Genomic DNA, 15,375 nt, shown 5'->3' on the forward strand with positions numbered 1-15,375 from the left:
GCCCTTAGTGGAGGGGCTGAGGAAGTGGGCTCCTCACTTGTACCCCTGCAGTCGGGTGTTCAGCTCCGCTCTGGTTGCCCTGAGCTAACCCTGCTTGTGGGCATGTGTGGGTGGCGGTGGTAAAAGCACTCAAGGCCGAACAGAGCAAAGATGCTTACTGCATCTGTGAGAAGCTGTGGAGGCTGGTTGGCTTTTGGAGGGTGAAGTTCTGCAGGAGAGGGTGGCAGGCCCAGAAGGAAACTGGTCTGGAGGGCTGTGCATGCTCTTCTGAGTGGCCCGAGGGGGTGCCTCCTGTCCATCTGAGCTGTTCTCCACTGACCAGCTCCCCTCTTAATACCGGAGATCTCTTTTCCCTTCCATAAAATGGGGCCAAAGGATTTCCCAGTCAAGAGTTCACGTGAGTAACAGGTGTTGACTTCCTTACAGCCCAAGTGCCACTTTTCTTCTAGAAAGGCTATAAATTCTCCACTGTGGCTGGTCCATTTCACTTGCAATTCAAAAGGAACCTGAACTAGCTTCCTCCAAAACACACATGACAGCAGTTAAAAATAAAGTGAGAAAGAGAGATCAGAAACTATAGAGAGGAAGGCAGAAGTCTACCGGGGAACTTGAGGGGCCATGTTGACTATACTCGATACTACAGTTAGCCTGAGTTTCCTGGCACCCCAGGCAAAAGAGGCGGATAAGTGCTACGGTTTGGTCTCTAAAAGGAAGTAAATTGGGTTTCAGGAAAGTGAAACTTCTTAGATTGGGGCATAAGCAGTGCGGCATGGGCAAAACATTGAGGATCAGGCCAGACACAGACTGTGTGGCCCCTCAAAATGATTCAACCTTCCTGAGCCTGAGTTTTCTTATCTGCCTAGGGGGGATGATGAGATTTCTCTTGGGAGGCTGTTGTCGAGATCAGAGATAACAACGTGTGAGGCACATCTGAGCACTTGGCAGGCCTCCCGTCTTGCATATTACAAAGCATGATTCAACTGGTTGTCAGCAAATACATATTCAATGAAGTGTTCTTTTGGATGATGCAAAAGCATTTCTCATCTGACTGTTGCTTACGACCAGCTCTGAAAACCAGCAAGTAGTATTTAAATTGCAACCAGGCAAAAGCGGGGCTAGGACAGATGTTCGGAAACATCCAAACCTGCCATCAGATTTTCTCTCTGAAATGTCCATTTCTCTTCTGGCTTTTGACAGTATTGCCCTGGAGTGGTCCTGGCCTGGAGTAGGAGTGAGGCTGTGAACCTCAGATGTTCTGTTGGGAAAGGTGTATGCTCCTGGGGACAGACCCAACATTCTCCCCCAAAGGGACCCGTGGTCCATGCTGCCTCTTCCACAGGTATCCAGTCAAGAGACCAGAGCCTGCAGCCTAGATCTTAGAAAACTGGGACCACTTAGTAACACACTCGTCTTGCCCAAATTCTCTCCCCTTTCCTGGCTAGACAGAGAACCACCTACACGTTCCATTGCTGTAGCCAGCACTGAGCCCAAGCTGGTCCTGGGAGGCCAGGGAATCTCTTGGTTAGAAAGATCTTCTCTCCAAGCCTCTGTGTCTTCATCTGCCCAGGGGAACCAAACAGGTGCTTTATCGCCAGGCCGAGTTGGGAAGGGAGGGTCCTTTACATCATTTGACTAAGCTATTGACTGGCTCATCTCCCATCACAACCTAGAAGGGTCTGAAGCCACCATTATAATCTGGGGGCCCGGGCGGGGGTGGGGGGGGGGCGGCGCTGGCGGCTTTGACCCCCAACCCCCATGCTCTTGACCCATCAAAGCCCTGAGGCCACGGCTTTCCCTCCAGGGCTGAGCTTACCCTCCCTCATGGCCAGTTCCCCGCACTTGGCTTTGGGGGCGCTCCTGGATGCCTCCAGCTTTTCTCTGGCCACAATTGAAAGCCTTCAGCGTGTGAATGTGGAAGGCGTGGGGCTTTTACGAGCTCTTAGGGCCTTTATTTGGTTGTTTTCTTTTATACAATATATAAATATATATAAACTTGTTTGAAGAAGGGCAAGGTGCAACTTCCAGAGGCCCTGGGATGATGCCCCACCAGCCGCAGACAGGGTGCGGACCTGGGGGGCGAGCGGGGAGGGCGAAGGAGCAGAAGGAGCGGCAGGAGGACCTGTTGTTTTTCCTGTTGCAAGTAAAAAGGAAACAAAGTGGGAAGTGGAGTATGCGGGCTGTCAGCGGGCGGGGCGCCCCCACCGCGCCCCGCCTCCCTCCCTCGAGGCTCACTCGCGCCCAGCGCCGTCGCTCCCAGCGGCCGCCGGGCCGAGCCGCCCCAGCCCCAGCCAGCCGCGCCGGGACCGGTAAGCGCTCACCTCTGGCCGCATCTGGGAGGTGGGGAAAAGGACCGGGGACGGGGACCTCGGGGGACCTCGGGGAGCCGCGGGCCCGGCTTGCGGACGTCTTCCGGCGCGTACAGCCCGTGCGCCCCGGTCCTGTGCGCCCGCCCGCGTCTGGCGAGCCCGGGAAGGGGTTGCCCCCCGGGGCAGGCCCCCGGGACGTGGGCCGAGGCTGTGCGCAGGGTCGGGGCCGCCCCCGGCGTGCCCGACGAGAGGGGTGCGCACAGCTCCCCTGCGCCTGAACTGCTTGCCCCGCGGAGCGGGACGGAGGAGCTCCCTGGCCCGGCGACGGGGTACGGGCAGCGCTCCCGACGGCGGTGCGGCCTCGCGTGCACCCGCGGAGGCGCGGGGAGACAGCGCTCAGCCGCGTGCGCCCTGCCCCGGGCGCTGGCGAGCGGGACCAGGGGGCGCCCGGCCGCGCCGACGTGTGCAGGCTACGCGCCCTACCGCGGTGCCGCCCCCCGCGCGCCCGTGGAGCAGTGGGGAGAGGGGTGCGCGCACCTCCCCGGCGCTGTGGCCCGGCGCGCCCTCCCCAGCCCTGGCGAGCGGGGCCCCGGGCTGGAGAGCGGCTGGGGAGGACGTCGCCGGGCGCGGGGACCTGCGGCCGGTCCCTCTCCTGCCCGGCCCGGCCCGGCGGGGCTCCGGCCGCGGGCGCTGCTCACCGCGTGTTTACTGCAGCCGCGCGGCGGAGATCGGCCCCGGATCTGCGGCTGGCCTGGGTTAGGGCGGCAAAACCGCCTTCAGCTTTGCATTTCCGGACTCTTTTTTTCTTGCTTCTTTTTAATACTCTTACCCGTAATTCAGCCTGAATGAGTCTTCTTCTACTTTTTTTTTTTTTTTATCGCGTTTCCTGTTTTTATTTAGGCTTCGTCGTCTGCACCCCTTTCTTTGAGATCGAGGAGAGGGGAACAGGGAGAATTTTCTTGGGGACCAGCATGGGGCGCGGTACTGCTTTGCCGTCTGCGCTCTGCTCCGGTGGGGAGATGGAGGTCCAGAGGGCCAGGCAAGGACAGTTAGGAGGCCTCGAAAAGCGCGCTCCCGGAGGCGAAGCGGGTGGGGATGTGATTTCCGGGGTCGGAGTTGGGGGGCGCCCTGGGGCGGCTCACGTACCAGGTTGTCGCGCAGGCCCCTTGGGATCCGCCCAGTTCGCAGGTGGAGCGCTCTGGAGCCCTTGGGTGATTGAGCAGCTTTCACTTCGTTCAGGGGTCCCCTGGAAGGAGGGACCCTGCGGGCTTCGAACCCCGCCCGACCATCAAGTGGGGCTTCTTCTCCCCGAGCTCCTGCAGAAGCCCCAGTGGTCGCCGCCCTGAGAAATGTCCTGCACGGCCACGCGTGGGGCGGGGCGGTTGTCCCTTGGGGCAGGGAGCGGGTTCCTTTCCCAAGAGTCTCCGTGGGAAAGGTTCACTGCTCCAAAGGGACTTTGAAACCGAGGACTAGTCCCGCTGCGCACTTCCAAAAGGGGCGTACACCGCTGGAGTGCCTGACAGTGCCTTGGTGTTCTTGTCGAGTGAATGGTACCACGGGGGCTTTTCCCCTCCAAAGAAGTGACCGTTTTTACATATGTTTTCGGTTAACCGTAGGCGCTGAATGATGTCTCCGTTTTCACTGGAGGAAACTGAGGCTCCGAAAAGTTAAATAACTTGCCAACCCACCCATCTACAATTAGCTGATCCAGAATTCTGATTCCTTCAGACGCCAGAGCGTTGAATCATCTATGGTGTCCCTTGCAGATGAAGGAGGATGCTTCCTAATAGTTCACTTGGTGTGGGGGGGGGGGACTTGGGGGGTCCAAAAGAGCCACAGTGTCTAAGGTACCCACCTTGATACTCTCCTGTAAAACCCTACCACCCTTACCCACCAGGTTTGATTGATGTAATAAGTGGGGATGAAAATTCTTCTGATTTAGGACACTGTCACCAAACACAAGGAGACGGGAATAGAGCTTTCTCTTCTGCTCTCTCTAGTGCAGAAATTGCCAGCCTCTTAGCATTTCCATGCCCTGCTGTGGCTTAATTTCTTGACTTTGGGATTCTGTCCATCCTGACTGCTTGGTATATGCTGCGGTTGATTCTCTTTTGGTGCTTTCAGCAAAGTAATGGAAGACACCCTGGAGTGTGGGGGTGGGGCGGGAGGATGGGATGTGCTCTTAAAACCTAGGTGGCAGTTGCCGGCTCTGAAGACAGCCAAGCTTACCTCCTTCTGAGCTCCACTCCCCTCACCTTCTCCACCCAAGTTTAGAAACAACCATGGCCACTCTACAAATATAGATGTTGCTGCAATTAGGGCAACTGCCCCAGAGGCTCTCCCGGCCATGCAGATGTCCCTTTCCAGCAGAGCAGGCTGCATGTCTGCAGCCTCGGTCCATGTCCCAGAAGGGCAAGTAAAGCATGACTTTGAATGATGCTGCGGGCTCCATCCTTTCTCTTGCTCTGTTACATTTAGCAAGTATTTACCGCCATCCCACTGGGGGCCAAGGGGCTGTGCTAAGAACAAGGCAGGCAGGCAGGGCGGGTACCAGCTGCTGGGGGAGCTTACAAGGCACAGACAATCCACAGATAGAGACCAGCCTCAGACCCGGTTAGTTTTTGTGCCGGGCAGCACTGTGTGTCGAGGGAGATAGTTGGGGGGGGCGGGGGGCGGGGATGGGGGGAGTGTGAGGAGCCAGTTCCTGCTTCACCTTGTTTTTCTTCAATTGCACAGTTCAAGGGAGAAGTGAATGTGCAACTTATGAAGCAATTCCCCTTTGGCTGGTTTATTTTTCAGAACCATTTTTGTTTAGAGAGCAGTTTCCTCCCTCCCTCCAGCTGCTTCTGTGGGTCTGGCAGTGGGGCTTGGGGCCCCACCAAATGTTTCCTTACCGGGGGACCTCAGAACTGCTCTTTCGGCCACTCTCCAGGGGACAAGCACGTTTCACAGCCAAGCTGTTGGAGGGGCAGGTCCGGAGGGCAGTGCTCTCGGAGGGTCAGGGAGGGTCAGGGAGGGTCAGTGCCCTGCTTTTCGGAGTCAAAGTCAGAGTCAGACGAGTCTGGTAGTTAACGGCCCGCCGAGGATGGCTGGAGCCTGACCGGTTTGGGAGGGAGGAAAACATCGCATCTTGGTACCACTGCCAGGTTTCATAAATGACAAAGGTTGCAAAACTCCTGTCTCCTTGCAGTTAATGCTAAAACTGAATTTTCTTTAATTTGGTTGATGGAAATCCCCTGCGATCATATCAGAAATGCTGCCAGTTTCAAGATAGAAAATAAATTTTTTTAAAAGCCCGGGAACCTCCCTCCTCACTCTCCCCTTGCAGACAAACACTGACTTTCTTTGGATCATTCCAAAATATGGCCTACTCTCCCCTCCCTGGAGGCTAGCGCAGTCCGTGGGGCCTGAGATTGGTGCTGCACCAGCTTGGTGTATAGAAGAATCCTCCAGTCCTGCCGCAGAAGTGGTGACCTCACCCCCTCAGAGAAGGGCTCTCTGGGCTTCTCCTAGAAATGGGTGCTTTCCAAGGCCGCCTACTTTCTGAGCCGAGAGGGAGAGTGATCGGAGTGATGGGTGTGGCTGTTTCTAAAGTGGTATTTCAGTTTGCTTCTGTTTCACTCACTTTGGGGGAAATTGCTTTCCACTTAGAGAAAATGCCAGGAGAGTGACAGTGGGTGGAGGGTGGGGGGGGGGGGAGGAGCCGCAGAGAGGGAGTGAGCTGCCTGAGTTGGATTTTATGTCCTAGAGGGATGTCATATTCATTTCCTGTGGCTGTCGTAACAAATTACCACAGTTTCTGGGGCTTAAAACAACAAAAATGTATTCCCTCACGGTTCTGGAGCTCAGAAGTTCAAAATCAAGGTGTCAGTAGGGCCTCGATCCCTCCAGGGACCTAAGGAAGAATCCATCCTGCCTCTTCCAGCTTCTGGTGGCTCCAGGCCTTCCTTAGCTTGTGGCTGCCTCATCCAATCTCTGTCTGTGTCTTCCCTTCTGTCTCTTAGAGGGACACCTGTTGTTGGATTTGGGGCCCTCCTGGATAATCCGGGATGAATTTATCTTAAGATCCTTAATTACATCTGCAAAGACCCTTCACCCGTACAAATATTTTTCCAAATATTTCACAGTTTCTAGGGGGTGAAGCCAGACATATCTTTCCGGGGCTACTGTTCAGCCCACTGCAGATAGACAGGAGTGTTTCTTTGGGTATTTTCTGGGGAAAGTTTGAGCACAGTTACCTTTGCAGGGAACGGAACACTTCCTACTTCTGGGCCCCATGCTTCCCCGTGGGTGACATTAGGCAAGGATTTCAGAGTCCCCAGAGGTCCTATAGTCTCCAGCCTCCCTTCCTCCCTCCTGCTTCCCTTTCCCCAGCTTTGTGAACTAGCAGCCACTTTTTTTTTTTTTTTTTTTTTTTGGCCGCCCTGCCCAGCATGTGGGATCTTAGTTCCCCCACCAGGGATCAAACCCGTGCCCCATGCAATGGGAGCATAGTATCTTAACCCCTGGACCACCAGGGAAGTTGCTGGCAGCCATTTGAGAAGCTGGCTCTGCTGTTAGCAGCCCCTACCTCCACCTCCTCCAGGGGCCCAAAAGCAGAAAAGAAAACTCCTGGAGTTCAGAAGGAACGGCCCACAGACCAAGCTCTTGACCTGCAGAGAACTGCTTCGGCCCCTCTTCCTTTTCTCTGGTCTTTGCTGACCTCGCCTCCTTTCCCTTCTAGGACACCCCTTTGTCTGCTCGGGGCTCCCTGCCTGTGTCTGGGGCCACACAGCCCCTCCCATTTGGGAGTTTCCTCTGTTGAGCAACCCCCCCTCCCCCTCCAGGCTTGGTTTTGCTGGGTGTCCTCCTCCTGAGGGGCCACCGTTGTGGGGTGGGGCTGGTGGGATGGGGCTGATGGTTCTGAAAGGGATTTGGGGAGCGCCCCTCACCCCCCATCACTGAAGCTTGCAGGAGGTGGAGGCTTTCTGGAGGGGCAGGGCTACTGTCTTGCCTCCCCATCCCGAGTTGGGGGGGACATTGCCTTTCTTTGTGTTGATTGTGAAATCTGGGAGAAATGCTTTCTTATCAATAGGGAAGCAGAATCATAGCTCTGATATTGAAACTTTAAAAGTCATTTATGTATGGCTGGGGTGGGGCAGGGTGTGGAGGTGGTGATGGAGGAATTTCCACATGGAAGAAAAAGTAGTGTCTTTGGAGTCAGCCAGACAAGGTTTTAATCCCAGCCACTTACTAAGTGAGTTTTGGCCAATCACTTAACCCTTGAAAGCCTCAGAATCCCCAGTTGTAACATTGAAATAGCAATATTACCGCCAGTCTTAAAGATTTCACATATTCATGTATAAAATGCCAGGCGCACAGTGAAACACATAATGTCTGTAAAGGAGCTGGTGTGTAGAGGGTGATCTGTACGTGATTTATTATTTTCCCACTATCCCAATGTAGCCACTGCCAATTTGGGTATCTTTTCCTTTTTTTTTTTCCTTCCCTTCTGGCTGTGCTTCACAGCATGCAGGATTTTAGTTCCCTGACCAGGGATTGAACCCGGGCCCTCGGCAGTGAAAGCATGGAGTCCTAACCACTGGACCACAAGGGAATTCCCTCTTTTCCAGTTTTTAACATGCATTTTTAATTATGACTCATAGGCATGTGCTTTATTTTTCTTTTAATAATTTTATTTATTTATTTATTGGCTGCATCGAGTCTTCGTTGCTGCTCAGGCTTTCTCTTGTTGCAGAGTGTGGGCTCTAGGAGCTCAGCCTTCAGTAGTTGCAGCATGTGGGCTCAGTAGTTGTGGCACACGGGCTTAGTTTGCTCCATGGCATGTGGGATCTTCCCGGACCAGGGATTGAACCCGTGCCCCCTGCATTGGCAGGCAGATTCCTAACCACTGCGCCACCAGGGGTGTCCTGGCACATGCTTTTCTATCTTAATTTTTATGTTTCAATTTTGATAAAACTTACCATTTTGACCACTTTTAAAGTATATATCATTCTCTGGCATCTAGTACATTCACATTGTTATGAACCATCACTACCACCCATCTCTTGCAAAATCGAAACTCTACCCATTAAACCCTAATTCCCTATTCCCCGCTCCCCCATAGCCCCTGGCAACCAGCGTTCAACTTTCTGTCTCTGAATCTGACTGCTCTCGGTACCTTATATAAATGGAATCACACAGTATTTGCCCTTTTGTGACTGGCTTTTTCCACTTGGCTTAATGGCCTCTAGATTCATCCACATTGCAGCATGGGTCAGAGCCCCCTTCCTTTTTAGGGCTGAATACTATTCCATTGTTTGGATGGACCACACTTTGCCCATCTGGTCATCTGTCGATGGACACTTGGGTTGCTTCCACTTTGGGGCTATTGTGAATTATGCTGCTATGAGCGTGGATGTACAGATACCTGTTTGGGTCCTTGCTTAGAATTCTTTTGCATATATACCCAGAAGTGTAATTGCTGGATCATATGGTAATTCTATACTTAATTTTTCGAGGAGCAAAGCATGTGCTTTTGTAATTTGCTCTTTTCACTTAATATGGGCACATTAGCATTTTTCCACTCTGCTTCATCACCTGGCCATGCTTTTTAGTGGCGGTATAAGTGTCCTAATGCAGGGCCACCACCATTTTCTTGGGCATCCTCCATTGAGGGACATTTATTTTGCTTCCAGACACACACACACACACACACACCCCACTTTTGAAATACTGTAACAGATATTTTCAGTCATCTGAGTTTTCCTGTATTCAAGAATTATCACATCAAAGGCACTGACCATTTTTTACGGTTCCTGAAGCTAAATGGTTTTCCAAGAAAGAATGGACTAATTTATCCCAGGGATATATAATAGTTTCATGACCCTCTTGCCAGCATTGAATAATATTTGAAAAAATGTTTTACTAATAGGCATAAAAGGTAAGTCAATTTAAATGCGTCTGTGTGTGTGTGTGGTTTTTTTAAATTCCTAATGAAGCTAAATAGCTTTTTTTTGGTTGCTAGCTGTATGTACAGTGAAATGCATCAGTTAAACCCTTGAACTCTGGAAATAGATGGATTTCTGATTCAAACCATAGCTTCCGCATGTCCCTGCTGTGTGACCTTGGGTAGATTACTTACATTCTCTGATCCTTGGTTTCCTTTTCTATGAAGTGAAGCTAATGGGACCTATTCCTAGGGTTGTCTTAAGGATTAAGTGAGATAAACTAGATAATGAACACCACCTAGCACATAGTTGATGCTAGGAAACATTAGCTGTTATTATTATTACCGTTATTTTAATTTAACAAGTCTCCATTCACCCTCAAGATTCATCTTGTTTCTACAAGGAGAGATGGTTTACACTTAAGCCAAAGGGATTTGGGTTAAGCACAGGAATCCGTTTTTCTGCTATAAAGGTAGACGATCCTAGGGGGAAGCTGACGCCCCGTCTCTATCGAAATGGACCTTATTCCCAGCTGTCTGGCTGGATTTGGGTGTGAGCCTCCCTGGGACAGATACATGAACCAATGCCTGGTGATGCTTAACCTCGCTGAGAGGTGAGGCAGGGCTGTGATGGGCTGCAGGACACTGTGTCCTGCGGTCCTGTCGCCTCCGTAGCGTGGAAATGGGGGTAAAGACCTACGAATGGTGAGGTCCGGAATCCACCTTGGTGACTGTTCCGCCCACATCCGGATGCTCCTTCATGCAGTTTGGGAAACTTCAGGCAGGTGTTTCAGGCACAGGACCCCGGGAGCTTTGGCACCAGCTTGGGTTGCAACCCCTTAGTGTAAAGAGGTCTCCGTGCTCCTCTGAAGTGGGCATCAGGTAGCCTCAGGTGAGGGGATCGTAAGTTCAGCACATAGATTATCTATCCAAGCTTCATGCATGCATTTTCCTCTCTGCTGCCGACCTGTGTCTGAAGAGGAAGTTAATAAAACCAGGGTCTTCATCTCAAATAAATAGCTTCGTGAGAAATTTCTTCTAAGGGGAAAAAACACAAAAACCCCCCAACTTCCCCCCTCACCTGTCCCTCTCAAAAAACTCCATTAAAAAACATTTTTTGTGTTCAGAGCCAATGAAAAGATGAGCGGAGCTACACCTCCAGTTCTGGGTCCAAAAGGCGGCTCACCAGGTCATGAATCTTTTTTCCCTATTGTGTGGTGTGACGAATATTTGAATAATACAGGCCATCTACTGTCACTGCGAAACCAGTGATGAAGTGTGGTTTATTTTTAAATTAAGTGCGGCAGCACATTTAATATGTGGCAGTTTCATAGATGTGTGTGGCCTCTTATTTCCAGCGGGAAACAGTGCAAGGCACAGTGTTTTGAGAAGGAGTAGGAAGGAAGCCTAATGTTCGCGTCTAAAGCAAGAACTTTGGGACTTCCCTGGTGGCCCAGTGGTTAAGATTCCCTGCTTCCACTGCAGGAGGCACGGGTTCAATCCCTGGTTGGGGAGCTAAGATCCCACCTGCCGCTCAGCCAATCTAAAAAAAAAAAAAAAAAAAAAAAGCAAGAGCTTTAAAATTGGACAGAAATTCAGATCTTGGCTTTGACCCCTAGCACCTAGCTACCTTGATGAGTTGCTTAACCTCTCTGAGCCTCCAGGTTTTCATCTGAAAATTGGGATAACTGTACCTTTTCTACTGGCTTGTTGTGAGGATTAGAAATAAGGAAAAACCTGTACTTAGTAACGGATATCCAAAAGTTGCTGTTTTTGCCATTGGATGAATGAATCTTTGCAGCTCACGCTGTAGGAGTGAACGGATTTTAAATGACAGGTGTCTTTGTCATAAGTCATTGAGGTTTGCTTGCATGCCCTGTCTTATTTGACCCTCCCATGACTAATCCTTTTGGAATGCACAGGGTGTGTCAATAAGTACCCCCATTTTACAGATAAAGGTTGGAATCGCTTTGTCCTTTGTTATCAGCCTGTTCCTCTCTGATGTGCCAAAGTCAGAAGGTTTGGTTTTTTCAGCTTTTTCTAACCCTTCAAGGTCTGAAGGAGCTTGGAGGACAGGGGCTGAGGGGGTGAGGTCTGTCATCAAGTGACCTTGGCCATGGCAGTGGACTGTGGGTTGGCCCCGCCACCTGCAAGCTGCAGCAGCAAGTCCAGCGAGCTGCTGGAGGCAGCTGTCCTAGGAGCCTTTCTGCTTGCAGGTTTGTGGGAAAGTGGTTGCGAGATGGCTGAGCAGCTGGCAGTGACCTTGACCCTCACGAACCGTGCTTCAGCTTTCCCACCCACTCCTCCTGCCGGAGGAGATGGGATTGTGACCCTAGCCTACAGCAGCCCACCCCAACCGTGACCTTGCTTTGAAGTTTCAAGTTTTATTTTTAACACTAACATTAATTTTACATTCTACTCCATGATAAACCATGTTTATTTTGCTATGAGGACCATTTCTCCCTTACTTTTGAGTCAGAAGGATGCTCTGGGAAGATGTTTATGTTTTTCCTGTAGCTTCTGCTACTCCCAGCCCAGTGCCTTCAACTATAGTCTGGAAAACAGAGATTAAGGCAAAAGAGCGATTAGATTAGATGCAATTGTGACAAAAGGTGTCTAGCTTCATAGGAGCCCTTTTAAAAAAAAATTTATTATTTATTGGCTGTGTTGGGTCTTCATTGCTGCACACAGGCTTTCTCTAGTTGCAGTGAGGGGAGGCTACTCTTCATTGTGGTGCACAGGTTTCACATTCCGGTGGCTTCTCTTGTTGCAGAGCATGGGCTCTGGGCATGTGGGCTTCAGTAGTTGTGGCACTCAGGCTTAGTAGTTGTGGCGCATGGGCTTAGTTGCTCCTCGGCATGTGGGATCTTCCCGGCCCAGGTTTTGAACCTGTGTCCCCCTGCATTGGCAGGCAGATTCTTAACCACTGCGCCACCAGGGAAGCCCCATAGGGGCCCTTTAATCCGATGTGATTTGCAGGTTGATTAACTGAAACTTGGTTTAGGTAGTTAATTATTAACATGCTTCACCTCAAATCTAAGCATTTTATTTTAACTTAAAACACATCGATGTACACTGATGTACTGATATAAGGCCAAGAGCTTTTGTTTGATTGGTTCATCATTCTTACATAAGACGTATAGTCCTTGTCAATTTTTATTCTTCTCCCCATCTTTTTTTTTTATAAATCTATTTTTATTTACTTATTTAATTTATTTATTGGCTGTGTTGGGTCTTCATTGCTGTACACGGGCTTTCTCTAGTTGTTGCGAGCGGGGGCTACTCTTCGTTGTGGTGCGCAGGCTCCTCACTGTAGTGGCTTCTCTAGTTGTGGAGCACGGGCCCTAGGCGCGTGGGCTTCAGTAGTTGCAGCACATGGGCTCAGTAGTTGTGGCTCACAGGCTCTAGAGCACAGGCTCAATAGTTGTGGCACACGGGCTTAGTTGCTCCGTGGCATGTGGAATCTTCCCAGGGCAGGGCTCAAACCTGTGTCCCCTGCATTGGCAGGCAGATTCTTTACCACTGCGCCACCTAGGAAGTCCTCTTCTCCCCTATCTTTTTAAAAAAATATTTATTTAGCTGCACTGGGTCTTAGTTGCGGCATGCAGGATCCAGTTCCCTGACCAGGGATCGAACCCAGGCCCCCTGCGTTGGGAGCTCAGAGTCTTAACCTCTGGACCACCAGGGAAGCCCCTCCCCCCTATCTTTTACAGTTGCTTTGCTCAGTCTCATTCAGTGGAAACTTTGTTTTAGTGACTTGTCTTTATTGTTTCTAAAGCAGTCAGTTCCGTTTTCATGGAAACAGCTCTTTTTTTCACACCTGTATTTCATCCACTTATCCACTTACCACGTTGTGTCATTACAAAGGTGAACAGCTGGTGTGGGTGTATTTGAGCGCAAGCACAGCTAACGCTTGCAGAGACCAGGACCTGGTAGCCTGGCACCCCGAGTGGTCAGCACGAGTGGTCAGGATGTCTTGAAGAGGAAATGGAGAGCACAGTGGTTCCCCAGATTCTGCTAGGGAGAGGTCGGGTAAGAGGGTAAGACGTCGGAATCACAGAACCTGGGCGAGAGGTGGGGTTTAACTTAGAATTCCCATCTCAACGACATCAGCCCCTCACTCTGAGATGAGCACAAGCTCTAGAAGGGATGCCTTTCGCACCAGTTTCTTTTTCTGCAGATCCAATCAGCAGCATTTGTACCAATGAGCCTTGCTATTGGCCAGCTCTGAACTGCCAGCTTCATTGATCTAGCTTCCCATGTCTTTGTCTAATAATAATAACAACAGACACTTTCGTAGCACCCACTCTGTGCTAGGCAGTGTTCTGGGCACTTTGAAAATACTAATTTATTCTTTTAAGCACTATCGCAATCTCTGTTTTACAGAAGGGGGAGCTGAGGCGCAGAAAGGTTTAGTAACTTACCTAGGCATTACCCAGCTAGGAAGTGGCAGAGCCTATTCCTAACCCCTGTCCTGTGCTGTCTCCAAATGTGACCGCTTGTTTCCCAGGAGGAAGCATTTGTTTGGGGCAGGGGAATCTGGATCCCCGGTGGGAGGAGGGCTGAGGCTTCTGGGAGTCCATCAGCTGTGCAGAGGGGCTCCCCCACCCGTCTCACCTGTCCCCTCTATCTCCAGGACTTAGTTGGGTTCCAGGCAGCCTTTCTGTTCTTGCTGACCTTTGTCTCTGGTGGAGTCGGCCTCCTGGGTTCTGCTTCTCTACAGAGAGAAACGCCAGGAGGATGCAGCTTCCGGTACCCAGCCCGGCCCCTGGCTGCCCAGGTGGTGCCCATTCTCCCCCTCTGTCCAGAGGAAGAAGGCCTGGCCTCTGAAATCTCAATTGCCTCACTGCCCAACTCTTGAACGTTTTGTGGGAAGTCCACCTAAGGGTCCTTAAGCTAATGGGTGACACAATCAGGGCAACAGGACTTAAGTGTCTTCTTAACCAGTGGCCCGAAATCTGGTTCCTTTAAGCTGCTAAGGAAAGGGAGTGGTACAGTGGTAAGAGCAGAGCTCCAGAGTTAACCTGGTTCAGATCTGCCTCGCCCATCACTAGCTGTGAAGCACAACCTCCTTGAGCCTCACCCTCCTCCCTTGTGAAACAGAAGGCCTGACTTCAGGGCTTCTTGTGGTGATTAAATGTGAAAATGGACATAGGGCACCTAAAAGTGTGTCAGCTTGTGGCAGGTGCTCAGTGATGGGAACTGCTTGCCAAAGCCCCAAAGATGGGCCTGATAACTGATGAAGAGGCTGTTGTTCTGAGCCTATCCCGGAGGCTCCCAGGGCAGGAGCAGCCTGGGGACCTGGGAGTGGAAGGAGGAGGCACCAGGCTCCTGCCAAGAAGAGATGGACCAGGTGATGGCTGCTGGAATGAGATGTTCAGAGTTTTCTGTCATCCCCAAGTTTTACAGGTTGTCTGCAGATCTGGGGTTTCATGACAACAGGAGAGAAGGACATGTAAGCCCATGGCTGGGTGGGGGGGGGGGGGCGGTGCTGAGCCTGGGAAGGGGTACCCAGGAGAATGGAGTAAACTGCCAAGTAGCTGACACCCTTATGAGGGGAACCCAAGTCCATTGCCACCCTGAATGTCTGTGTGTGTGTGTGTGTGTGTGATTTGTTTGGGATCAGGACAGAAGAGAGGAAGTCGAGTTTGCAGTTTTAAAAGCTCTTCATTACTTGGGAGTCTTGAGATTGGGGTGGTCTACATCTTCTGGGTATTATAGGCTGTGATTCTCCTAGATTATGCATGTGCACGTTTTTAATATATGTGCTACATGTTTTATAAGTGTGTGTGCATGTGTGCTACATATATATTTAATTGTATAGAAACAATACAAGCTAGTTATGAAAAGTTTGTAAAAAATACAGACTTGCCAAAGAGGGGAAACATCTATCATCCACCTGCCCTAGAAATCCACCTTTCGATGGTTTCTAACCTTTTTCAGATTCTAAAGCCTTTTGAAAGTCTGCTGGGACTTCCTGGATGGTCCAGTGGCTAAGCCTCCATGCTCCCAATGCAGGGGGGCCTGCGTTCGATCCCTGGTCAGAGAACTAGACTAGATCCCACATGCCACAACTAAGAGTTCACATGCTACAACTAAAGTTCCCACATGCGGCAACTTAAAAGAGAAAAACTCTGCTGA

General features: G+C 51.0%; 1 protein-coding gene across 1 annotated transcript in view; it reads left to right on the top strand.

Annotated features, from left to right (window-relative positions):
* The first annotated feature begins 2,264 nt into the window (after window positions 1-2,264).
* PIK3CD (phosphatidylinositol-4,5-bisphosphate 3-kinase catalytic subunit delta) overlaps window positions 2,265-15,375 on the top strand; it is a 48,417-nt gene continuing 35,306 nt past the window's right edge. The window contains exon 1 of the mRNA XM_057695703.1: window positions 2,265-2,306. The gene's annotated coding sequence lies outside the window, so the exon portion shown is untranslated. The remainder of the gene's footprint in view (window positions 2,307-15,375) is intronic.

The sequence above is a fragment of the Hippopotamus amphibius genome, chromosome 1, assembly GCF_030028045.1.
Source record: "Hippopotamus amphibius kiboko isolate mHipAmp2 chromosome 1, mHipAmp2.hap2, whole genome shotgun sequence".
Taxonomy (NCBI): domain Eukaryota; kingdom Metazoa; phylum Chordata; class Mammalia; order Artiodactyla; family Hippopotamidae; genus Hippopotamus; species Hippopotamus amphibius.